The 26,620-nt window shown below is 47.4% G+C and overlaps 1 protein-coding gene and 1 long non-coding RNA gene across 4 annotated transcripts in view; one reads left to right on the top strand and one right to left on the bottom strand.

The window, feature by feature from the left end:
* Positions 1–26,620, top strand: part of LOC139783319 (uncharacterized) — a 59,073-nt gene that overhangs the window by 664 nt on the left and 31,789 nt on the right. For 2 of the 3 annotated variants that reach the window (XM_071722479.1, XM_071722477.1), the window contains exon 1: positions 24,204–24,627. The exons of the other annotated variant lie outside the window; for it this stretch is intronic. The gene's annotated coding sequence lies outside the window, so the exon portion shown is untranslated. Of the gene's footprint in view, positions 1–24,203; positions 24,628–26,620 lie in introns of those variants that run through there. 3 annotated transcript variants of the gene reach the window in all.
* On the bottom strand, positions 7,206–8,057 carry LOC139783327 (uncharacterized). Its single transcript, XR_011721221.1, has 2 exons — positions 7,743–8,057; positions 7,206–7,607 (listed from the first exon to the last, which is right to left on the bottom strand). It is a non-coding gene; the product is annotated as an uncharacterized lncRNA (long non-coding RNA).

Raw genomic sequence — 26,620 nt, 5'->3', positions numbered from 1 at the left:
CTTGAAATCGGAGATTAAATAAACGTTGATTAATGGCGCTGTCCGGAGAGAGCGTGTTTCCGCGATAATAATTTGCTATTTAATTATGCCCCGATTTCGTTCGCATTAATATATTTACTCGCACCTCGAGGGGGGGGAGGGCTGGGGGTGGATGGGAGGTAACGCTCGTGAAAATATTCGCTTGCGCGAGATAACTTCGTAATTAATATTTCCAGAACACAGCGTCAACGTTGCGCTCGGCAAATAGCGTTTTGCTGAAATTTTACCGGCAATGCGATTGACAGAGGCGAGACCCGACTTGGTGTTGCAATTGCAAGATTTTCATCAGCGAATACGTAAACGCGAATACGAAATTATATACGAGAGCGCTTCCGCGGTACGACGCCGCTTCAGCCGATTAAAATCTTATCGCCGTCGCCTTTGTCGTCGAAGTCGCTCCTCGAGATTTCCTCGGCGAGTGCGCGGCGAACGCCAAGGGACTTAAAAAACGCTCCGAGTAAAATTTTCGATGAAATTCGTCGGAAGAGACGCGAAAAACCGGGTCGCTGTCGGTTTAACCCTCTGGGGCTCCAGGTACACATGCAATACACCATCAAGTTTAAAATCAGGACTAAAGTTAAAAAAAAAAACAAAATATATTAAAAACCTTTTCAATTTTTATTTTGTAAACATTTTTTTGCATCTTTTTCAATATTTTTTAGCATAAAAGTGAATATTGATTTAAAAAGTGAATATTGATAAAAAAAACTAAATACACAGAAAGAGTTTTCCACTGTCCTAGATTAATACCGTCTTGAAAGGGTTAACGAGCGTTTCTGGGATGAGTGAAAAAAGGGGGCAGAAAAAGGAGGAGAGATCTCAACCGGAGTTTAGATGTCCTTCTCGATAATATACGATGTTTTAATGATGCATCGCCGATCTACCGCCGATCCGATAAATCGGTTTCTGAGACGGTCGACAAATTCCGTTTCAAAACGCGGCCAAGGGACGTTAACGTTCGATTAATCTCGCATGACCATATCCGTGTCGCGGATAACGTAATTAATTAGTAACCGAGCGAAGAGCTATATTTCGACAAGTCGTAATGGACTCTTGCTTATATATTAGCGAAAATTGAAATGCGGCTTTAACTAACGACGTTCTCGATTGAATATTCACGGATCTGGTAAATTAAGCTCTCGAAGGTTGAATTGGCCAGGAGACATGACGTTTCGGGGTGTTTCAAATGAGTATTACCTTGATGGAAATTTTGATATGATTTAATTAACTTGGTTATTGGAAGTATCATTAATTATTCAGGATTATTGATCGCGCTTACGAAATATATTTTTAATTATTGTTATCGTATTTTATTACTAGGTATGTACCTAATTATAGATTGTGAATATTTAACGTGAAAAACACGAAGTGTAATAATTTTAATGTAGGACGCGAAAATCTATTCAGCTGTTTTTCGAGTCCATTTTAGGATTATCAATGCAAATGCAATTCTGTTATTGCCGCTTTTTGCAGACCGCATTTTATCGATGCAAATGGTGATTAGTGCTAATGCACTGGCAAATGCGATTCGTTAAAGAAGTTGCACGTAAAGTGACGTAGCAACAATCGTGTCCGTATTTCTATCCCTGTACAAAATAGCGGATCGGGTCGCCTTATCTCTACGTCTGTTTTTAATAAATAAGCGTCATGGAAATTCAATTGGTGCATTCCGATTAGCGCTTGTCGCGTCGGCGCTCGAAAATAACGCTCGTACTTGCTCGATTATTATTCGACGAATGCGCTAGGTCGTCCATCAGTTTTCCTCACATCGTCTACTTTTTTCTACGCAAACATCCTCGTGATAGAAGCCAACATAAATTCTTAAAAGGTACTCGACGCTTTCAAGTATTTTAGTGCAATATATATATATATATATATATATATATATATATTTCAAGAGGTAACGGGGATCGGTTTGACCTCGCCCGTGGAAAAAGTGATAACTTTTGAGGTAGCAAGAAATATCTTTCAACTTGTGGCAGAGTTAGCAGGCGAAAAAGGCTAGAGAGAACGGTAAATACGTATCGATCTATCGAAGTAAAAGAAACTAAGAGCGCGAAGGAATCTGAGATGTTCGCCGGCCGGAAACTACGGCCGGATGTACGTGAGGTAAATGCAGAAACCGTCCGTTTTTCAGTGGACATACATTTTCAGTGGTCGTTAAATTATTCTGTCAATATTTAAAGCTTGGGAGGGCAGTCGAGAATATCCTGATGTCACTGTCAACGTCGGGTAAACTTGAAGCGTTCTAGATTAAGATTCTCGCGATAAGGGGATAAGCAATCCCTCGATATCTGACGTAGGCAAGAAGATGCTCATTAATCAAGGGGAAACGGACCGAGGGAGGATGAGACGAGATCGTGCCACGAGAATTGAGAGCGGTAGCAATTATTTTCCTTCGGAAGCTGTTAAGTCCCTTTTAACGTCGAATTGCAACGGCGAGGATATAAACGATTTATTTCATCCACGCGAGAACCAAGCCCCGGTGCCGCGATCTTCTGACGTCTCGCGGAACTTTTGATCCGCGCCGAAAATAGATCACGCGTGTTTCAGTTGGGATAAGGGTGGTCGAGTGGTCGCTCAGGTGGGAAAGGGAACTTTACGCTCGCGAATCGAGTCTGTACGCGGATTGAGTCTTTCCCTGGACGGTGCATAGGTTTAATTACGAGTGAACGGGAAATGTCGCAGAAACGGGCAATGAAACGGCAATTCTGCAAATGAATGCTCGGCACTGTAGTCTCCGTTCTTGGCAATATATTCGCGCGAACAAAAAGTGACATATAGAGACGCGGTTATGAAAGAGAGACAGAAACTTCAGACGTCGGCGCGTTCTTTATCGCGTCACAAAGCGTTTATGCAACCGCGGCGTTCTTCCTCTATGATACCGGAGCATACTCGGTTACGATTAATAACGGCGTTCGCTTACGGGCGGAGACTTGCACACACGCGTCGAAAAATTACTTTCTCTCTCGGTTCTGCGGGAAATAATTTTTTTCCCTCTTTTTTTGCTCTTCTTTATGCAACACGCTCTCTTAGCGCTTAGCCGGATAATCTCGCGTTTAAGCTCTCGTGGTTCAAAGATTAAAAATTTCGCGTTTATCTCGCTTCTAAGAGTTTTTATCTCCGCGCTCGTAAAGACCTATTGCGATTCAAGTCGCGGACGACAAGTCCCTTCGATCAGAACGGGCCATTCTTCTTCCTCGCTGCTCGTAAAAACCAGCTCGCACCGAATCCGGTCGGGGTGAATACCGTTGAATAGAATAATCATAGTGGTCTCTACGTCCGTTCTAAGCTGAGCAAACAGGCGACGCTGTAGTAATCGTATCAACCCCGCCCGTAACGGAGCGTGTAAAACGGTCGCCATAAATATTCCGGTAAATCTATTTGTACTCAATGAAATATCTCCGTTGTGTGGCAACGAGACGAGAGGTAATTTTAGCTCTAGAAACGAAACGAAAGGGGGGAAAAAAACGTTCTTATGAACGCGAGAAACACCCTGAGATCAGAAACTCGCGCCGCGAGATAAATAAATCCCCGTCAATCGCGAGGAGTTTCGAAATTCTTGAAGAGCCCGCACCGCGGGCGACTATATTGCCGGCTATCGTCGTCGTAGTCTCTTCATTGGCGTTGTCGGGCGCTCGCTCATTACATGCCGCGAGACACGCCGAACGTTGATTCGGCTCATTGAAATATACGATGCGTCGCAGTTGTTTGGCAGGCGAGTCACATCGCGGATGTAGGTACATAAGAATACGTGTGTTTGTGCAGTCACTCTAAATCCATCGCAGCGCGGCGCGGCTCGGCGCGGCCGTTTTGCGACGATCGCAGTTTGAATAGTTTTCGCACCCGATGCCGTCCCTTTACCTCTCACCCGGTCTCGCCACGCCGTCCCTTCGCGCCGATGAAATTCCCCGGAACGAGCTTCTCGTTTCTATTTCCAGTCCCAGTTGGTGGCTTCCTTCGCAATCTTCCCTCCGTCTCTGCGCTCTTCTTGTTCTCTCCGCCGCGCCACTTCCGCCGCCGGGTCGCAATCGCATCTTCCACTCCTCCGATCTTCCCTCGCGAGTTCTCGAGTCCGTTTCGCTAGGAAACTCGGACGATAGTCTGTTCAAATCGCGTTTCGTCCCAAGCATCCGATTAGAAATTGCGCGAAACTTCGTTGAGGCCGTTTCTTCGGGATTATTTCGCCTCGTAAGATCTCTGATGATGCTGCGGAATCGGGGCGCGAACTTACCTCGCGATCCTCTCGATTTTACCGTTGTGTACTTTAAATTCGGTGTTAAAGTATGAATTTTTATTTCGCAGGAAATATTCTTAAAGTAATTTCTCAATGTTATATTTATATTGTTTAGTTATATTAGTTATATTATTTAGACACAAGAAGTTTGCTTAATACTGGAAAGTCTAAATTGGTGGTAGGCTGCTTTAATGTTCGTCGTACTCGCGTGAATTAGTCATCTCGCTTAATCGTTAATCCGCCGTATGATGAAACCGTCTTACACTCGCAGCTAGCGTATGGGCCAACTGGAATGTTATTGCAGGACCTGAATGCAGGCTCCGGACCGAATTCCAAACATAATGTAGCGGCCGGTAGACGTCTCCGTAAGGTCATCTGTTCGCATTACACGCGAGCTGAACGTAAACGTATGTCGAATGTTATACGGCGCTTAATTAGTGTACACGGATCCCTAATTTTAATGAGGGGAACATTCCTACCGAAGATGGAAGCCGCGTTTGAATCGAAAGCTATCTTATTGCTACTCGCTCCAACTTTGGAGTTTCAACTGCGTGGGGTGCAAGATATTATTTGTCGAATAACTGATTAGTTATTCAAACATTGAAATAATCAACGTCGCTCATATTGTTCGGAGCCGTAATATCGATCTAAGAATAGAATTCGTCTCGTGTCTCACGTTTCGGTGCAATTTCTCATTTCGGGCATCGCGTGACAGGTGGACCGACGAAAGGTGCATTTACCGTCACGATTTCCCCATCACGGTTGTTCCACGCAACGTCGAGTTGTATTTTTCTCCCGATAGACCCGGGAATCTCCGTAAAGAAAGCGATGCGTCAATGCCATTGAGAGACATCTGGCAGGGTCATAAAGATTCTCGGTGAGTTCACCGGAGCACGAAGAGCAAGGGTGAAGTAGAAAGCAGGTGCCGGTGGTGTATTAAGTGAAAACGAGAAGGGTAGAGAATCGGCAGCAAAATAAAATAAGAAAGAAACGAAGAAGAACGCGAGCAGGAAAGAGTAGAAATTAAGGAGAAATAGAAAGAGAAAGAAACGGATACGATGAGTCTCTCGAGTTGGACCAATTCTCACCCGGTGACGTCATCGTTCTCGTGAAACGAGAACTGACTAATGATCAATGCGATATTTATAGCAAGCGCAATTATAACGCGCATGCTTTTCATTGTAAATTAATGAGAATAAACGGGACTATGTTGAATTTTTCTCTTCGAGCTGGTATAAGCTAAAGCCGTGACCGTGTGTTTGAACTTAAAAGCCGATTAGAGGGGACAATCGTTTTTATATCTGCGAATCGCCACTTTGGTCCACCCGAGAGATTTGCCGTCGCGACGCATTTGCCTTGCAGAATGAAATCGCGGTACTTAATCATTCCGTTGGCTAGCAAAAGTGTACATTTACCACTCGACGAGCGCACGTAAAAAAAAAGAAGCAAGCGGCGCAAAAGAGAAAGGGTCGAGGTACCATCTCTTTGTGTTTGCAGCGGAGTAAGGAAGAACATAAAGAGCGCGGCTTTTAAAGCAGAATTTCCCTACTCGGCATCGAATTAAATGAGCTTATAGCTGTCGCGTCGTATAAATTTTCGTTTCCGTTGACATTTTACTTTATTGTTTTAATTACAGAGAGCTCATTCTCGATCATTTCTGCGAGTCGTTCCTTATTTCTTCATATTTTTTGCGAAGTATTATAGATGCGGGCGGACTAAGAATATCACTGCATGGTGCGCGTTCTTCGTGAGTAGCACCGTGTGTATCAGCATAAATGCATGTAACGAAGAGCAAACTTCTTGTATCATATAGGAAGTGTGTAAACACGCACGCAAGTTAATTAAAGGATTTTCGCAGTAAACGAGAATACCGAGGTTTAATTACATCTCGTGCGCCACGTTCTTTGGTAGCAGTTGCACTTTAATAACGTGCGCATGATGTACTGCGACCGCTAATAAATTAGATACGCGTACGTAACGTATGCGAAACATATTCAAATGAATTAAATTTGTGAGTCTTCATTCATTCGCTCGCTCCTCGTAATGACAGCTTTGTTACGTGGGACGGCACGGTGGGCGCAAACCGTAATGATACTGAGCTATATAAACGGCGCACAAAGCGGCCCAAATGAATACGCCGGGTTGCAAAGGGAAACGCGGCGGATGCGACGATCCTTAGCATTCAACTTGCGACGCGCAAACGTTTAAGAATCCCGCGAGAGAAGGGAGGCGGTGGCACGAAACACAACCGACGGGACTCTCCACGCGAATCAGCGAAACGTTCAGACGAGAGGAGTCGCGATAAAGTAAAGTCAGACATATTCGGAGATGGCGACCCAATTTCGCTTCCCGCAGCATCTTGAGCTTTCAACTCGTCCTCTCGCATCGGAGAAGCGAGCGAGCGAGTTCACTCGCGAGAACGCCGAGATATTTACATTTACTTTCATGCCACTGTCGAACTAACGAGCTCTTGCGTGAGCGTGGTCGTTTTAGCAAAAATTACGCTTCCAAATCGCGATTGCGATAGGGTATTACGCTGTAAACTTTTAATTAGATCAATCTAGTAGCTTGGAGAATAACCGGATGTAGGTACAAGACGATAAAGTGATCAGTATTGCCATTAAAACGTGGATGGTCGATTAATTCAGAGTATTCAGACGTAATCTGGAATTCTCATTCGGTGACTTTTTTTCATTTCTCATATAGAATTAAATATTCCCGCAGGGATGACTGATCCGCATAGTCGTTTGGGCTTAGCGAACCCACGGACCCCTCGATACACTGCGGATACTCACATATATCTAACACGTCGTATACATACTCATGTGCACACGTTTTTGTGACGGTGATAATAAACATTTGAGGAGAAAAGTGGAGTAAGAATAATAATTAAAAGGTATGTGTTTGATATAGAGCAGAATAGCGAAAATTGAAGCACATTTGTTATTTATATCCCTTAATTGAAAATAATAGAATTGCATAGATTTTATTTATAAAATTAGATGAGGAACAATTTAAGCCACCGCAGATTCCTTCCGACAAACTGTGTGCGTGACAACTGCGTGAAGTCATGGTGTGCTTAATAGCGCGGATGCACTAATTATATTTAACATTCTGCGCCTCGAGTGAGCTAACACGACGCGCAGTGATCTATATTCTAAACAATCAGCCGTTCTTATCGCCGTTAATGACGTAATCGACGAACAAATTACGATCACATTGACACTAAGCGTATCTTCTTTAGCGCTGATGTCATTCGCGGTCCGTGAAAGCCATTTCTTCTGATACGGTATGTGCGGGGTGTGTCCGAGCTGTTTGTTTCGACGTAGACCTATATGTTAAGATTCAGTTGTCAAGACATTTAACGTCGTAAATCAAAGAGCCGTATAACAATCCGCTACAAAATGCAAAACTCTGAAGTCATGAGATACGCAAAGTTACGTGGTAGAATAATATAATCGCTTACGTCAGAAGAATTAAGCGGAAAGTTTCAGGCGGGAAGCAAGCTGTCCTGGTTGAATATGGTTTGAAGAATAGATTGTTGTTTTTCCTCATGTGGGTCATATTCGTGTGCACGTTGAGGCCACTTCCACGAAACAGTTACCGAGTTTTCCTGTCTATAGGTACGACTGTAAAGTGGCCGAGGCGTACGTCTGTACACGTATACGTCTGTCGTCGACCGCGTATCTTCCCGAACCCACCTAATATGGCGCGTCAACGTTTCCCACTCGCCGCACAAGCGGCACAAGTGTCTCGATACGACAATTCGGTATCGAGGCTCTTTAGCGGTCAATAAGTGCTCGGTCGAATGACGCGAGTGTGCCAATTAAATTACAGACGGCGATGCCAGATGAGTATCGCTTTGACCACAGCTCGCCTTCCTGTAATTTATTCTTTATTTCTCGCAGAAGATAAACCGTGATCTATTTACGAGTGAAAATCGTATATACGAATAAAAGATCGAAATATCGTATTTCTTTGCGTGATTGGATATCCAATTTGTAGAATTTTAGTGAAATTGTAATTAAAACGCTGTTTGAGAGATTGCATTCGATTATGATATTGTATATTTAATTTTTAGTTCGAATTTTGTGGCGGAATTCGCAGGGAAAACTGCATTTATACGCCGTATATACATGAAATGTTAGCATTGAACCACGTTAAGCAAAGCGGAGGAAATCTCTTTCCGGGATAGGGAGGCGGGATATATTTGCGGAAATCTCACGAGTCGATGTTCATGTAATTTCGCGAGAACAGGTGTCTTATGAAAATACGTATCGCGCGCTCCCATACGTCGCGACGAGATATATACGCGGCGTTATATCACGGATCCACGGTAGACGTCGGGGCGCGCGCGCGGGGAGAAATGTTAAACACGGCCGCGTCCGAAGCAAGATACGAGGGTGGGTGGGCGAGCGCCGCACGTGTCCGGATTTTTCGATTTTTCATCGGGGATCACCGATGCGTCCTGACGGCCCCGCCGTGCACCCCCGCCGCCGTCCGAATAATGCACCAGACGCGTTTCCCCGCGCCCGCCCACCGCCCCCCGTCACCGAGCTTGATGAGCTTTCGGATTTTTTTGCGCGACGCGCGACAGCGTGTTCACGACGGCGTGGTATCGATAGGTCCCGACAGCGGCACCTATTTCGAATGGCATGCCCGTAGCGATCGCAAGCGATGCTTTTGCCGTCCTCCCGATGCAATGCTTCCGCGAGATTCTCAACTTAGCCTTCCCAGGAAGCTTTCGCCGACAGGTCCAAACGCGTCCCGCGTAATATTCACTGACACGACGCTCAGCGGCACTCGATCCACGGCTCCGCGGTCTTTACAGCCGTGGTCGCGAGCAGAATTATTCGCGGTCCAGACACTTGGAATGTCGCCCATAACGCCTTCGAAGGTGCTTTGCATAATATTTGCAGGAGCGCTCATTCCGCTTTTCCTCGAAAGAACGCCGCAATTCTCAATGTATCGTTACATAGGTTGCGGTCCGCTTGACGCTACAAATGCTTCGAAGCATTCCTCTTCTCTTTTCTTTCAATGAAGAAAGAAGGAGAAGAAAAACGCTTCAAAGCATTTGTAGCGTCAAGCGGACCGCAGCCGTAATCGATCGAAGGTAGACGTAAGTAGATGTTGCAACAGGTATCCATTGTCTATATTTTATGTTTTTTTTTGCGGGCGCGAAGGTGGTGCTGTAAAACCTTTTCAGTCGTTACATTTGACTTTATTAACACTCATGCGAAGAAGTCGCCCACGTGTAATGTGATAAAGATCTCTACGTCTCGAATAAAACAACAGTAATAAAGAGAGGGGGGGAGGGAGAAACTGATTATTTAACTATCTAAATTTTAAATCTGCGAAGTGAACGCGCTTTATTGCGCTGTGTCGCAAAGATCACGATTTCATAACGTTTTATCTTATCTTCCTTGCGGGTCCTAAAGGCGCAGGTGGAGCCGTCGTGTAGGTGCCTAACAATCGCGGAAAGGATGTGATTCTCATAGCGTTTTACGTCCCGCATTTCTGCGGATTGATGCGACTGTAACAGCCGTTCTATTTTACGACTCGCGTCATATAAAGAAAAGTATTGGTAGTATCGTATAGCTTATATGCACTGGGCTGGCTCTACATCTCGTACCGTCTCCGAAAGCTCCCGTTACATAATACGAGAGGTCTTTCCCGTTGTTCGAAAGGTCTAAAATTTCGAGTCGTCGCTCGGCCAGTCGTCGAATTATTATCGAAATTATTTCTCATTTGTGATCATTGTGAGTTCATTGTTCATTGTTATTGAAAAATCGCCGCTTTCAATATTACACAAGTCGCTTAATGTAGCTCGAATACGATTTCGATGTCGGTACCGTCGTCAATAGCGCCGACAGTATCCCATCTCTTCTCAAGTGTCAATTTGGTGCTTTCTGAAGACCAGGCCGTACCGCGCGTTCGAAATAAACCGCAAATAATGTCCGTGACAGGTTTCGACGTTGTCGTTTCGCTATCAGTGGCTCTCAACGCGTAGAACGGAAACTTCGTCGTGTCGGAATTTGCCGAGAATAGAATGCGCGTCAATTTATCTGGGAGCGATACGTTATTGCTATTAGCGATTCTCACATATGACCCGCTGACGGTATTTTTGGAGTTGCGAACAGTTCTGCATCCTGCGCTGAAGCCCGCACACGGCGGACTTCCGCGTAATTTCCTGAATATTCAAACAAGGCGCGATATCGAAGCGCTTCGTGCTTGCGGTTTCGTGAACTTACCTCGGCGAATAATTTCGCCTGTGCACCACTGTCTGCTTACTCGGGACAAATAGGTATGCAGGTTATTCTGAGACTGCCGGGGTGAATGCCCAACGAATGTTCACGTGGTCGCGTTGCAGCCTCTCCCCGTGCTCGCGAAAGCTCCAATCAAATATCGTCGGACAGCTTCGCGCACCAGAACACCTTAATAGTTGCAATAATGCGTTGATTGTTTTGGCCCGTTTACACGCCACGCCGTAAGAGAGATCGGATCCTCGATTGGATCCGACAAGAGAACGATATTCGAACCGTAGAACTGAGCAATGGTATAATTAAAGTTCGGAGAATTTCTATCAAAATCTTTCTCCGGTAGAGAGAGAGAGAGAGAGAGAGAGAGAGAGAGAGAGAGAGAGAGAGAGAAAATTTAGTAATATAATTTATATTACAGTGATACAGAGAGGCTTAAGTTATTGGGGCTTAGAGTTACGTGAGTTACGTCAAGTTACGTGAAATTAATATTATTTATTTCATCGTGCAAATTTAATCTTGCGCATTAACTCGACGTTTATCCGTGTTTCTCGTTAGCCCCGACGCGGGCCAACTATAATGAGCTTAAAGTAGACGCAAAGTGAACTTATAATGAAACGTCACGTGTATGCTCAGCCGGAGCAAATGAGATAAACGATAGATATTACTAATAAACGTGTTGCCGCGCTAGTTTTCAAACTTACGAAACCTTCGATCTTACCTTCCTTTGCGAAATTCTGATGGATATTTTAGACGTGCGCACACATACAAGTGAATCATGCGGATCCCGCGATAATATAATGCAGCTATATATATGAAAGATTATCTTGTGTGCATTAAACATAAAATCCCTGAATTAAGATCCACTTGTTAGTATTAGCCAGGGCACAATTAGATACCGTTATTTACTCACGTTCCGGGAACTTAATTGCTGCGATACGTTATCGTACGTTGAATAATTTCGTTGGCAGCATTGATTCTTCGATGGTAAAAGTACCGAGATTGTACGGCGAAATTAGTCTGTGTTGCTAAGCATTTAAAAATAGGAGATGAATCAATATCACGTGATGGTGAAATGTTTGATCTGGAAATACGGAAGAACCGAACGTACGGAGACGAAACAACAACACTGGTCGATTTAGTGAAATGGTTCGCCTGTTATCCGCCGTTATCCGCTAACACGTTCTCGTTATCTCGCGATTCTCGTTATGCGTGACGGGAAGCGTCGATCTGGCGCTTCGCGATATTTTCTTAGCATTTATAAACGCACGAAATACCAAATACAAAGTTATTTTGACAGGATGTTGAGGATTGATTTTTGCTGTCACATGTTCGGAATATTTCCAATAGCAGATCGGGAGCATTCACCGATTACTAAGCACCTGCATTTCAATGTCGGACAGTTATGCAGCTGATATAATTCCAATTTTTAGAATAAACTTTCAAGGAAAAATTATATTTGATTTTTTAACGAATTAATATATTTTACTGCGACATATATTGCATCCATTACAATTATTGCTTATTATTACGTTACCACTACTATACAATACCGCATCAAAAACGAATTTTGCTTCTTTTTTATTCGAAAAATTATATTTAAGAATTTTATCATATATTATTTCTTCGAAGAGAAAACTGCAGCCTTGGCCATTAGCGATAAAGACTCTTATCTAATACTGTTTCCCATTTACAATCGTTAAGGCGTAATCAGAGTCGAGAAAACATTTTCGCGTAGCAACGACGATCGAGGACGCAATGCATCACTGATCACCACGCTCCGTGTCTCTAAAGTTTAGCACCCCAGTTTCAGAAATTCAATGTAATTGATAGAGTTCTGGCTATTCTCTAAAGAGTTCCAGAATTCTTGATAGTTTCAAAGAGAACGATCGAGTGTAAAACGATCCAGAAGTATGTGGATATCAATTATCAATCTTATGTTTTTATTACACGAAAATTATAGTTATATAACTTTTTATTCCGATATCACGAACGATTTGAATCCCGATAAAACTCTTAAGACATTTCTCAAACTACTGAAGAAACTGTTAAGTTAAAAAAAAATATCGGAAAAGTTTAGAAAAAAAATTCAATCCGATTACTGAAAAATCGTCGCAATTCTACTTTTATCACTTCGAGTATTAAATATAATTGTTAGAACTTTTCTCGATTTCTCAGAAGAGAGAACTCTTTGGAGAAGAATTAAAAGTCTGTCAATTACGTCCTGCAAACAGGGGTGCTAACTTTACAGAGGTCCACGCTTTTCGTTGCTTTAGCCTCCATCCCTCCCCGCCGGTCGTTTTCGCGAGTAGCGCGGAGTCTCGGGACTATTTTTAGTAGCTTCGCCTCGCGTAGCAGCGGTCAATCGCACTAGCCAGGTCGAAAAGTTGCAGGCACTTCACGTTGTTTCCAGACGCGCCCGCGCCGCCCGGAAGGCACAGCTTTCAAGTCGCCTCCGGTAGTCGTACCTTTCCAGCAACTTTCGCGCTCGCCAACCAACGGAATCGCCCCGCCTGCCTTCTTCTCAGCTCAGCGATTTTACTTTCGCAAACTTTAGGAACTAATCTTTACCGGGTAAATGTTTTCGCAGCGCGAAAATTGGTTTTTATTGAAAACGTATAATCGCGCAGCGCAGTTCTATTTAATTCTGAAATAATTTTTCAATACAGTTCTATTTTATTCTGAAATAATTTAAATCAGCACTGAAGTAATTAAAATCTCGCTGCGATCACATTGTTTTTATGTAGCTATCTCATGCGGAAGGTGTGTATTCTCTTCGAAATCGCTTCTCAAAGAATTTAACAAACTCCGCGAATCATTTTGAAACGACGTCAATTACACGGAAGCACATGGAGTTCGTTACGCGGGATAGATCTATGTGGGGACAGCATTCTCATTGGTGAAAACGATCTCGGCAGCGTGTGTTTGAGAAGTACAAATAACGCACGCACACACACTCGACTCCCACGCTTGTTTCTATTAGCTCGCGCCGCGTTGTCCCGATTCCGGAATTCCGCACTGCGCGATCGTCCATCGGTGTGTATGCGCGCGATTGTCTCTTTCGGCCATGCAAATACCTACCCTTAAATCAAAATGGAAAGCGTGACCCAGTTGTTTCTGCCCCTCGGCGCTTATAGTTGCTGTCGTCCCATCGACGCCTCGACTATCAGAGATGCGCGCATTGAGATGCAAATGCGAGAATCAAATATTTGTCCCGTTGCTGCAGTTTGGGGGCGCAGGTGTTATCTTACCTGGCGGCCGGAAACGATTTCACGGCACCTGCCCTGCGGGAAACCATAATATTTATACTGCGACTCGTGTAACAGCGCGCAATAAATTTTAGTGATACGACACGAATATCTCTGATTAATTTCCTTCATTTGTAATCGCGCGTAAGAGCTTCTAATTTTTCTGTCAAGTCAGGAAGAAGGATACGATGTCATCATTCACTCGTCGGACTTTATTTTGCGCAAAGTTTTTAAACCAAGGACACTCTTTATTTTCGTAGTAAAGAGATGACGAAGTATTTTCGTTCGACAATCGTCGTGTGGTCATCGGAGGATAACACGTGGTCAGAGGTGAGGCATCGGTATTTAAGTCTACCGCAGAGCCGCGGTTAAAGACCGGATGTGTCGACACACGCAATTGATTTCGTAAACGCACTTGAAAATAGGAGGGCTGCGTGACTCACGCTGCCTCTCGGTCCTATATGGACTTTCTTTACACGTGCACGAACCTCATTTCCCTTCGTAGAAATCCGGGAAAAGGATTTCTAGCACGAGAGAGGAATCCCATTTGAGAGTCGCGAGATCAAAAGAAAGCTTTCGAGCTTTATATCGTCAATAAGTAATTTCGGCAGCGTTTTCGAGTCGGAAATGATTCTCGCGTGATCCCGAAGAGAAATCGCCGTAGTTGCGATCCTTATTCATGATTCGCCGCTCGGTCGAATCACCGGAAGGCCCGGCTTGAACGACGAGTAGTTGAGAGTTCCAGCGCGGAGACTGGGATTGGTATAAGGAAACAATCGGCATAGAAATTGGTAGTTGTCGCGCAGAGAGACGGCGACAAACTATCCGTGCCGGCGAGTTAGCATGCAAATTGTGGCGAGAACGCGGTTAGTTCGACAGTCTCTGAAGTTACGCGCGCGTCTCTCGCGTTTCACGTGCAATGTCGAGTGCTCCTCGTTCCGAGCGCGGGTATACCAGTGTACCAGTGTCACAAAGAGATTGCGATGCGTCCGTGTGCGGCTCCAGTAACAAACAATTTGAAACGGGGAGAGAGACCGGGGATTAGGATACTCCATTCCGCGTTATCAATCTCATTTCTCTAATCGCGTCTCTGCTTGTTTTTTTTTTAAAATTGTCTCATTTTACGCGACGTGTAACGTGAAATGATATTGCGCGCCTGCAACAGCAGTCATCGAGGATCGACAGGACGGGCCGAGGGGTCGAGCGACTCGTCGTCGTCGTCGTCGACCGGAATAAAAGCGCGATGTGCAATTAAGCGCGCAATGGCGCCGAATGCGCAGCGAGACGTTGAACCCGGGCCCGATCGCCGAGATTGCCTTTGTGATTAAACAAAAGTGGGTTAATGCTGCGCGTCGGGATCCGTGCATCCGTAATGACGTTGACATCCTGAATCGGCCCTCCTCTCGCCCCCTCAGCCATTACGAGAACAATGGTGTGTGCTGTACATTGTTCCTTGACGCCGTTCTGTCTTCCTTTTTTCCGGGCGCGCGCTTGGCGCCGTGCGGCGTGCGATCGAGAGAGAGCCAGAGAGGCACCACAGCCTGTCTTAATTGCACGTGCAATACGGGGTATCGCGGGGCGCGCCTTTTTCGGCCGTAATAATCGTAATTAATAAGTGAATCGTGCTGCGCTAACCGGTTGGCTTGCAGCGCGATTGCACGGTTCGCCCACACGAACAAAACGGAGGCTGAAACGCCGCGCCGGGCTTTTAATTTAAACTTGGAACGGGAGCATCGCTCGGTATATACGTTTGCCTCTATTTGGAACTCGAGCTACACCCCGTATATGGCGCACCTTTTTCCGCCCTGCGGAAAGTGCCTGATGCGTGTGCGGAAAGCACGTCCGCTTTCCTCTAATGGAAATGTTCCGCGGCGAACAACTCGGTCAAGGAACTTCGCCGCTCGCGAAGAACTTCACTCATAAACGGATGCATGCAGGCCTATTCGAATGTACGATATTACGACTCCGGCGCGAACAGCACTTTCGTTATCGCCCGTTCCGTCCTATTTCCCATTTTTACGTTTCTACTTTTATAGTTTTCGCCATTTTTTCGCCGCCGACCAACAATGGTCTAACGGCGGCGGGTCTATTTTAATGTGCGGCAAGGCAAGGGTCGTAAAATATTATACAAGGCGTAGCCGGAAGGGCGGGACTGATTTACGTTATCGCTTAAAAAATATCGGACATATATATGTAAAATCTCGAAAAACAGGGCTTTTCCGCCAGTTTAGGTACTTCGCGCCGAGAACGGTTTGGCCGCGTTCCCGGTAAAAAAACCGCTAGTAAAATCCTCGCCAACGACCGATGCAGCGATAATGGCACGCGTGTAAATCGCATCGCGCAATTAAGGTTTATATTTCGCGATGTTAAGCCGATATCAGTGACGATGGTAATTTTATCGAAATTGTCGCCGGGTCTCGTCGGCGAACGCCATCGTAACCGGAGTTTACGTGCCAATTTTTATTGTTACGACATCACCATTCTCCATTAAAGGCCGCTGTTCGAACCGCCGAATGTAATATCCTTTACTTGTAGCCGACACGATCATTAGCGACTTTTTACGTCGATATATCCTGTCCTATCAACGCCAATATAATACCATGAAATTTTCGCGCTGATATAAACGAGAAAATAAATACAGTGATTTCGGTCACAAAAAATTCCCATATCAGAATGAAATCCCGGCTCTCTCTCTGCCCCGAGTTTTCTTGCTAGGAATAACGAAGTGGCATCTCACGAGCGAGTTTCGTTGGTTGCCATCGGCACTCATTCCACGTTTCTTACATCACGCGAAATAAGATCGGCGTGCCGATCGTCGAGAGATGGTGCAACTTTGATGAGGGAGGCAGGAGGCGGCGGGAGGAGGGAGGGAGGGGGGGTGTCGTGGGTGCCCCAGATGAGAGGAGTCGAGTGTCAGTCAGCCCCGGTCAACAACCCGTCTCCTTGGAAGCGTCGTCGTAGAAGTATCGCGTGTCTACGTCCATTAACCCGGTTAATCGCACGCTCGTTAATTCCCATTTCGCGCGGCACGTCTGTTCCATTCTCAAAGTCGCCCGCGTTTTGCCGTTGTCCCTCTCTCGCGATGTCGCTTGTTGACGGAGTCTGCGGACGCTCCGCCCGGCCGGCCGGCGCGATAAAATCTGCGAGCTACTCGCGCGCGAGCGTCGCCGCTGAATCGCGCGGAATTTCGCCGGAAATCATATTAACCTAACGGTCGAGGTAATCTGACATTAAACTGCAACTTGTACGAGAATTCAAATTATTTCATCTGAGAGATTCACTTCGCGAGAGAAAAGAGAGGGGAATGATGAGATTTATACGGGGACGGAGGCGCACAATTATTCGATTCAACTGTTCTTACTTAGGGACGTAAGTGTGCCAAGGTATAAGACAGAAATATTTCGGCGGTCGTGTTATGGTATCGCCAGGCGTGGTATTTGAATGTGTAAACTGTATGCGATCGCGTCGGCGAGACTGCTATTTATGAATTTAGTGCACGCCAACGTGATAGAACGCTCTCGGATATGACTCGTTTATTTCGAAAGTAACGCGTGTGAAGGCTTCCAAACGGTATATTCTACGAAAAATATCGTGAAACTTGATTTACCTGGTATTCATGTTCTCAGCTATAATTGATAACCATAAATATTCTAGAACCTGTGAAGGAAGGCCTTTCGGCTTTATCGATCAGGGAAACGCATCGTACGATCAGCTCTATCCTGCGTTATTTCGCACGTACTTGATACGCCCGGGCAACGTGTCGGATCGAATTCAAAACGCAATTAAATCGTTGTTCGCGGCTGGAGTCGTGTCCCCGGTGTGCTTCCCGAGACGGGTGTGTTCCCCGACCATATTCCGGTATAAATAACTCGAGGAGAGCCGCGTAAGCCCCGAGCAGAGCGGGGCTCGAAACTTTGCCGCTCTGGCTCTCGGTGAATACATTCGCGTGCATGCACGCACGCACACGAGGTGACGCGTGTCTCTATACGTGGGTTTACTTACGCGTACTTACTGGCCTCGGGCCAGGATTAGTCATCCGAGACGCGGATCCCGCACGTTCCCCCGTTTTACGTGTGCGTGCTACTCGCCGAGGAATCAGCCCGTTGTTTGGTTTCCGAATTTCGGACAGCGATAGGACGTGGTCCTTCTCGAGAGCCCCATTAGGATGACTTTGGCGTAAACGCTTGCGAAGGTAAACGCTCACGTATTTTCAAACGATGACCAGATAACCCGAAACGATCGTAGCGCAATTTTTTACACAGGACGTAGCAAAATATTCGCCAGTCTTAGAGATTTATTCACTGTTCGATTTAGAGAATCGAAGACACGTACGCTAGTAGAGATCCATTTTAACGAGGCGTTAAAAATTCTCGAAAGACGGTGAGGAATCAGAGTGCTACCGCAAAATTGCTTTCGTGCCGACGCCAAGTAACACTGTGAGGATTTACATACTAAATGTGCGTTTCGCGATGTGTCAGATAAAAGCGAAGGCATGCGATGGTTGAGCGAGGGTCAAGGATCACGGTAGAAGATTTTCCCTACATTTCCCCGCCGTTCTACTATTTTATTAAAATTTACCGGTGCTTTTTGATGACTTTTGCCAAGCGGTTTTGTGTTCTTCGTGTTCTCTCATCGTAACGTCCTTCGTAGAATAAGCACCCTTGTTCACCCTCTCACCCTTTCTTTTTCTCTCTCATCTGGAGAACGAAGCACTCAAACGTAGACGAGTGCTCCTTCTCCCGTAACAGTCAACGCGTAACGAGACGGTCTTGTTACATTGAATCTCCTTCTCCAGCGCTAGTTTCTACCCTTTCCTGATAATCGGCGGCCTGCTCTCCCCCGCCTACCTTCGGTAGCATCAAAATTGCCGCTGTGGTACTCCACGTTCTCCGAGACTTAAGCGCGTACTGTCGGAAATAATGATTATCGAGAACAGTCGCTGCGTTATTATCATGCGCCTGGTCGCATAGATAACGCGGCCCCACTGGAATGGTTACATCATTATTACAAGAGAACTCCATGATCGCGAATTAGTATGATATCTGGAACTTGAAAGGAAGGATTAGGTGAAAAATGATTAAACCCGGTTTCGTTATTTTCAATTATTTTGCATAAAGATACAGCTATAGTGAAACATCCTCCGTGAGATTAAAAAATCGCCTCAATTACCGGGACCGTGTCCACTTTTCATTATCATTCCCATCTCGCCGGCGCATTTTCCTTAATTTATCCCTCGTTTTCGCCTCGTTCCCGCAACGACGTTTCCTCTGTATGAACGAGAACGAAATGTCGTTTACTGTGGGCGGGATTCGATCAAGGATTGGATCAGGAAACCAGACGAAATTGAACAGCCACGTCTCCGGTGTGCTAACGAAACAGAAGCTGTACGTAAATATCATACTAGTGACAATCGACCGTACATATGGCGCTGGCTGTAACAAAGGAGCACCAATAATTCTAGGTATTTCTACTTTTTATGAATTAAACAGCATGAAAGAGTCCCGAGTCTCTTATTGTTAGAGCGACTGCTAATGCAGTAATGCAAATGAAAAACGTGTCGTGCCATTCATTGACATTGCGTATCCGTCACGATCTAACGTGCATATATGAGGAACGTAGAGATACGTCATACATCAGCCCGCGAGGCCGGAATCTACACCCGTGTTCGCATGGCTTCGTTATCTGCTGCCGGGCTGTTTGCATACTCGTCTGAATATTGACACACGCGACCTAGCGCCCGTGAGCCTCGTTTGCGATCCGCGGAACAAATCCGATACTACGATACCGTGCTTCATCCGCGACACTCGCCAATTCGCACGTGATGACGCAATAATTAATCGACTCGTTAACGCGACTCTCGCTTTATTATCGCGCCGTCGAGGTCGAGACTCGGGATGTGAAAGAATAAATAAACGGCGCCCGCGGCGATCGAAGAGAAGTCGATTTGCGAATGCAGAAAAATGCAAAATCCCATATCGCCGGAACGTCGCCGAGCGACTCGATGGAAATTCGCGGCATCGCGGCGGACTCGTCGATACTTTCGACGCGCGCGTTGCTGCACGCGCACGTACGTTATGTATACATATGCATCAGATCGGAACGGTGAACCGATAGCTGATCCGGGCGTTGGGCTAAAGTTCAAGCAGAGCGTATTCGGCGATTGATTGAAATTCCGTTTTTCCTTTTTTCTTTCCGAACCTTTTTGCGCCGCGTTCCGCGCTTTCGTGAGAGAGAGAAGCTGAAGCGGAATGAGAAACGCGTTAAAGTCCGCAAACGGCTGCGGAGCTTAACGCTCTCCGTGGGTGATCATCGCTTACGATGCCGAATGCGCATCCCCATTACGGCACGTATGCGGGGATGTTACTAACCGCAAGTAATTTTCGCGGATGGCGGAGCACGATTACCCCCGCATAAAGGGGGTATCTTCCGGGGAGCACGCGTCGTATCCGATGAGCGCGTTTACGGTTACCGTTACGTGGAAAAACCCGATGTTCATTTCTTCGTCCGAAATGCGGTAATGCAATTGCGGTTGGGACGAGAGCACGGGTTTTCAATTTCCCTAGTCCTCGGGAAGAGTCCTCCTTCCCGCTTCGTTCGATTCGCGGAAATCCTCGTATTCGAATTATCGATCTCCCCATCACCGGATGCGGATCCTGGCACAGTTGCGGTACTCGTTTCTGATATGCGCTGTGCATTCATGTTGCGATTCGCGTTCAAATAAGAGCAGCGCGTCGTGCCCTGAAGGCTAATAGGAGCATATTTAGCGAAGGACGGAGAGGCAAGGCAGGAGCGGTGCGGAGCGGAGCGAGCGGGGTGGATTCCATGTAATTAGTAGGGCAGACCTGTCAAGGTTGAGGATCACTGCGAGTCTGCATCCATGGAGATGAAAGGGGACTGGCCGTGGCGAGTCAAAGAATCTCCGTGAAACGCCTCTTGTTTCGCTCGTTCGTCATTCCCTTTCCCGCTGCGATTTTACCTTTCCCGGCGATATTACGTTTCATCTTATTATACAAATTAAAAGAAAAAGAAGAATATAGCGACAATCAAGACGACTGTCATGAGAGCGCGCGCTTTCATTGTCTGATTTCATAAATTATACATCATATCGGGCAAATATTAAAGCCTCCAAGAATGTAATGTTAAACGTAATATCCAACGGGGTATTCGGCGAGATATATCTCCCTCGCGTCCGGAATCAATATTCCGACGCAACTTCCGTAAAATGCACCGCCGCGAGAGATATCGAGTAAGGAAAATCGAGCGTGAGATTACGCGCGTGACTTTACGTGCCACTTTATTAAGAATACATCATCTCCCCCCGTGGAAAATCGATAAGGGGCCGAAGTTAATCGCCCCGCGACTGAGGATTGAGCCGCGATCGACGTTTAATCTATCAATAATGAAGTTACTCGTTAAAGCGAGTGGGGCGCAATATACATAATCAACGGGACGCGCTCGCCTGGCGCGTTGGCTAATTAAAACAAACACGCCTCTTCGTCTCAGCTGATACAGCCAGTGCTCGGTTACGTCTCCGAAATTCTAAGAGATCAAAATTCTAAGAGGACTATGTGGCTCCAGGGTATGCTCATGTGCTGTTTTTTAGTATTTATGTTGAGAGGAACAGTAATAAAAAGTCGCGAAATACTTTTTAGAATCTAAAAAAACCATTTCGTGACTTTTTTATCCTCCATTCCTCTCAACAAAAATGTTAAAAAGCAGCACATGAGCAACATACCTCTCGGTCGTCAACGGTCAGGACGTCGGTATTTTCGGCACGCGATATGAACTTTATGACCCGCGAGTGTCGCATTAAGCGCCGCGAAAAACTTATCTCCGCGAAGTTGCAAGAAGGGCCGACCGCGACGGGGCGAATGTCTTTCCGGGACTCCGTTCCCTTTATTCGTGAGCCTCGGCGCGAACGCGCATCATCGTACACATGCCCTCGGCTATATTTACGCGCTCGTAGTGACGGAGCGGACGGTCGCGCGGCGACGCAGGCTAACATTTCCGCGTCAATGTCGTTTAAAATGCGTTAAACTAATTGCGCCCGGGCCGCGTTATCGTCGAGCTCTCACCTCTCGCGACTATGGCACCCATCGAAACTCGTTTATCGCCCGCTCGCGCGGAATCGCTCCGGGCCAGAAGGGGGCGAGCTTATATTTAGAAACGCGTGTCTGCGGCGCGTTGCACAATGTCGAACATCGAGAGTGGCCGGAGCGATTAACGGATGAAACGCGATCCCGATAATTTATTTTCTATCCAAATGATCCCGCCCGGAATCTCGCCGAAGATTCCATCGTCAGAGATTGTATCTGCGTCTCGCTGATTTGTATTAATCAAAACTGGGATTATCACTGCTGTTTTACGGCACGCATTTACCTCCGATTGTTATCACCGCGCCGCGGTGACGTATCGGAAAATAAAATGCGCGGATGCTCGCGGCAGTTAATTTAACGTTAATGTCATTTCCCGTTCGTTTCGTCGCTGCATTTTCGCGCGCGCGTCCCGTCGAGAAAGGGAGTGAGAGAGAGAGCGAAAACGCGTTTTATCAAACGAAAGGTCAGCCGGTGGAAATTTATAGTAATAATTTCCGGCGTCGACGCAAAAGTTGTTAAGCTCGATGAACAATGAGCGTGGGGACGGCGGTTGAAGATCTTATTGGAAAAGTTCATAAACTGATTAAGAGGCTCTTTGAAGTTTATCTTAAAGTGGCATTTATAACGGAGATGCTAAATTGCCAGGGCATCGGGACTTAATAACGGCGTACGAATTTATCGAGCGACGGAAGGCGGACACTTTTCTTTCTCGAAAACGTCTTTCGGCTTTGTGTGACACAGTTCGTGTATATTTGGAGTCGATAACTTTTTAATCTCCTCTCGCGTCACGCTTTTCCGCGAAACGAGGTGCTCTTTCGCGTGAGCGTCTACTGCGTCACTCACTCTCGCCCTCGGGGCACGTATTTGCGCGTGGACAAGAGGGAGGAAATAAAAACAGTCGCTCTCGTCAAGAAGCGGACGAGTCGGGCTGCGGTATGATAGCGGGTGTTACACCGACGTTACCCGTCGCCGGCGACGACGACGATAAATAACACCATTGCATTAATACTGAAAGGCGGCGATGCGCCTCTGATAAAATTGCAACGACGAAGACACGCGGGAAAGAAAGAGTCACGCGTCAGTCATCGCGGCTCATTTAGCGGCATTATTTCGCGCGGCCGCTCCGCAATTAATTACATCCGATGTGAGAAAAAAACCGCGTTTAACTCCGGCGATGGCGTGTCTCGCTGGTCTCCGAGGGATCGCGTCGCGCGTTTCTATCTCGACTCGTCGAAATGGGCATGTTTATCAATTGATTGATTTGTCGGTTTGTGCTCGGGCGAATTGTTGAAAAAAAAAGAGAGAGAGAGAGAGAGACGGGGAAATTTACGCGCAACATGCGCCCCGACGAAATCCCACGATACATCGTGCGGCGATGACTGGTTGTTGCACCCGGCCGGCGATAAATAGCGCCGTGTCGTGACAGAGCGCCGGAGATGTTATTAACGACAATCGATCTAATATTAATCTCGCCCACGGTTTTCCGGCGCGGTCCACGGGAGGGAAAAAACGAAGGAGAGCATACATCTGGTCGCGCGACCTCGCAGGGGACAGTGCTCCGACCGCGTGTCGATTGGCCAGTCACCGGCGGCGCCAACGGAAAATATATATATATTTGTAAATATATATATTGTATGTACACATATACACGCACACACGCGGAGAATTTTCTGCTACTCCCTTAATCGAGACCGAGGTGGGACCGGACCTGAATTGCAAACGGGAGAGAGAGATATATATATGTATATACCGTCATCGATAGCGAGGGAGTCTATAGCGTGAGGACAGCGGGGCGAGAACGAGACGAATCGGCAATGGGGAAGAGAGGAGAACGATGAAGGATGCACTCTCTCTCTCTGCGCGAGCGCGCGGTTCGTCGCGAGTTGAAGAGAGACGGGTCGAAGGGCGCGATGAAGAGGAACCTACGTTGGTGTCGGTGAGACAGAGTCCGCGCTCGTGAGAGAGAGAAAGAGAAAGAGAGTGTGTGTGTGCGTTCGTCGAAGGGAAACAGACCGACGGATCAGCGACAGCTGAGACCGTGCGGACGCGAGAGAGAAGGAGAGTAGAGGTGCGTTAGTATTCAGTTTCAAACAGCGAGAGATGCAAAGAGAGAGAGCGAGAGAGAGAGAGAGCCCTGTACAGCGTGGCAATCCGCGAAGCGGAGCGAGACGGCGAGAGCGGCAACGTGGGAGCGAGACGGAGAGGACAATAGTCGCGAGTGAGTCGAGTGAGTGTGCGTGGGGCGAGGAGTGGGGATGCGGCGGAGGGGCGCGAGAGACGGGGCAGGGAGGGAAGCCGCCGGGCGCCATACTGCCGTCGTCCGTTCGTTCCGTACAGTACGCGCCCAGCGGTTAAGGCGGTTTCGTCGCGGTGCCGCCGTCGCCGCCGTCGTCGTCGCGCGGTCGTCGTTCCCTTGCGTTTTCTCTTCTCGTCGTCAGTGGTGCCGCGCGGTACATAACGTTTTCTTCTCCGTCTCTCTCCTTCTCCCGCCGCGCGCCGACGCGTCGTCGTCACCGCGCGCTCCGGAGCGTCGCCGTCTCGCCCCGGCGTTCCTTTTTTTTTTCTCCTGCCCGTCAACTCCGGTGCGTTTCCGCACGAGGATATACACGTAGGAGGGAGTGCGGGGGAGTCGCCGCCGGTGTCTCGCACAAGCTATCGGTCTTTACACGGCAAGGACTCGTCGTGCTCCGCCATCGTCCGTCGTCATCGCCGTCGCCGTCCCTGGCGGAACACCTGCGCACCGATACGAGGTAAGTGCGATTACACCTGACGGTGATACACGCCGGGCGAGTGAGCGAGCGAGGCGGCCGCGGCGAGGAGAGCGGGGCAGCGCGGCGGAGCCGCGTTAAGGTTAGGTGAGAGAGCCGGTTGCGCTCCGGCGGATCGGATTCCGCGACGGCGACGGTAAAGACTGAGTACTTGAGTAGACGGCGGTCCAAATCGCGGAGTAGCGGAGGCCGGCGGCGCGTTTCGTCGATCTTGCACGTTGCGCGAGACGTGACAGATCAGGCGTCGCGTCGGGGCGTCGTGTCCCTGCCCGACGCGAGCGCGTCGCTCTTACTTTCGTTTCCGCCGACGCGCTCCAAGTTCTGTTGCTCGGACGGGAGACCGGGGGGAGGGACTCGGCAGATCCGCTCTCGCCGCGAGCAACAAAGAGTCTCCCAACGCGACGCTTAGCGGTCCGCTTAGCCGAAAGCTAGAGATCTGCGAGTAGAAGCGCCAAGATACTGCAATATTCCACTTCAAATATGTAAATGCGCGAGAATTGCGAACCGAATCGCCGAGAATCAACCGCCTCGGTGATTACTTAATTCTTATTATTTAAACCTCGTCATCGCGGGGGGAGGGGCGATTATCGCATCGTCCGAAAGTAACGAGATACAATCTCGGCGCTCCGGTTTCGATTGTTGACCAAAACAACATCAGTCTCTTCGATCACGAACTTTGACTGCGTTAATCTCTCGATTAAATTAAACGCGGATTATTCGTCATCTCGTATTTGCGATTGTGATGAAAATGCGGCGTGTTATTTTCAAACAGGGGGAACGATAAATGGTAGACGGAAATGTAACCATAGACCGTTCCCCCCGCACGGCGGGGCGCTTTTTGGGGCGCAGATGTTCCCCGTTTGCGCTTTGCCGAGGCTAATTTCGTCGTCGTCGGTGGAATCTCGCGCGATCGAACGCGTGGGAAGACGAAGGGATCCGGGACGGGAGGGGGGAGGGGAGGAGCGGAGAAATTTCGCGGAACGGAGGGCAGAAAGTGAGAGCTGGGTCGGAGAAGAGCGAGTCGGAGTGTTGGGTCGCTCGGGGCGAATCACGGTGCTTGCGGGAGGAGAATGAGATATTCTCCTCGTGCAGCGCGCGAAGCGGATCGGAGGGAACTTCTTGCGTCGGGAGTTCACGCACAAGTTTCGCCATCGCCATCTCCTCTTCTTTTTCCTTCCCTTCGAGGAGAAATTGAGAGCCGCGAGGGGAAAAGGCCGGTTATGGTTGACGCTGTTAACGAGTTTCTTCTTTATATCGAATTAATTCGAGCCAGCTGATTTAATTCGAATTCTCTGGTGTATCGCTTGCGAGTATACTTCTCAAAGGAAAAAGAAGAGAGAGAGAGAGAGAGAGAGAGAGAGAGAGGGGGGAGAAGGGGAGGGAAGATGAAAAGATACATCGGAAACGTTGGTGTTTATTTTTGCGTGCATTACGCGATGAATATGAAAATTACGGGATTAACAGTGACCCGCCACTAGCTTCAGCGAATTCCCGTTAGTATTAATAGCTGTTTAATTATTAAAACTTGGTAGCATCATATATCCATTAGGGAAATATATGCATCTGCGTGCATGCGCGGGATGTCTGTCCCGCAATTTACAGCCGAATTATCCGTGATAAAAATGTCAACGTGAATTATTTATCGTGGCTTTCCGCACAACGTAGTTCCGCAGCCTCGTAACGAAGCCTCGGAATTAACGCTCCGTCGAAGCGAGGCTCGTCCGAGATTGCTTTCGAAGCTGTGGCGAGCGCGCGCGCGAGCCGATCTCGTTGCTATTCCCTGGGACGGCCGTCCCGTCAAAAGGCATTTCTGAACTTCGTAGGGGCCGTCTTACGTTTATGCCTTATGCCTCATCGATGATGCATAGCTGCAGACGTTCCCGGCGTTTAGGGGCAGGCGACACACGAGAGAGTCGGTCGCCCGTCTTACATTACGACCGTTTCCTCTCGCGTTCGCGGCATAAATTTCGAGTTC

Source organism: Temnothorax nylanderi, unplaced genomic scaffold, assembly GCF_030848795.1.
Source record: "Temnothorax nylanderi isolate EJ_2023f unplaced genomic scaffold, tnyl_v1.0 TNYL_tig0489_pilon, whole genome shotgun sequence".
In the NCBI taxonomy this organism is placed as follows: Eukaryota; Metazoa; Arthropoda; class Insecta; order Hymenoptera; family Formicidae; genus Temnothorax; species Temnothorax nylanderi.
The sequence above is the reverse complement of the archived record's forward strand: the minus strand, read 5'-3'. Positions and strand labels throughout refer to the sequence as shown.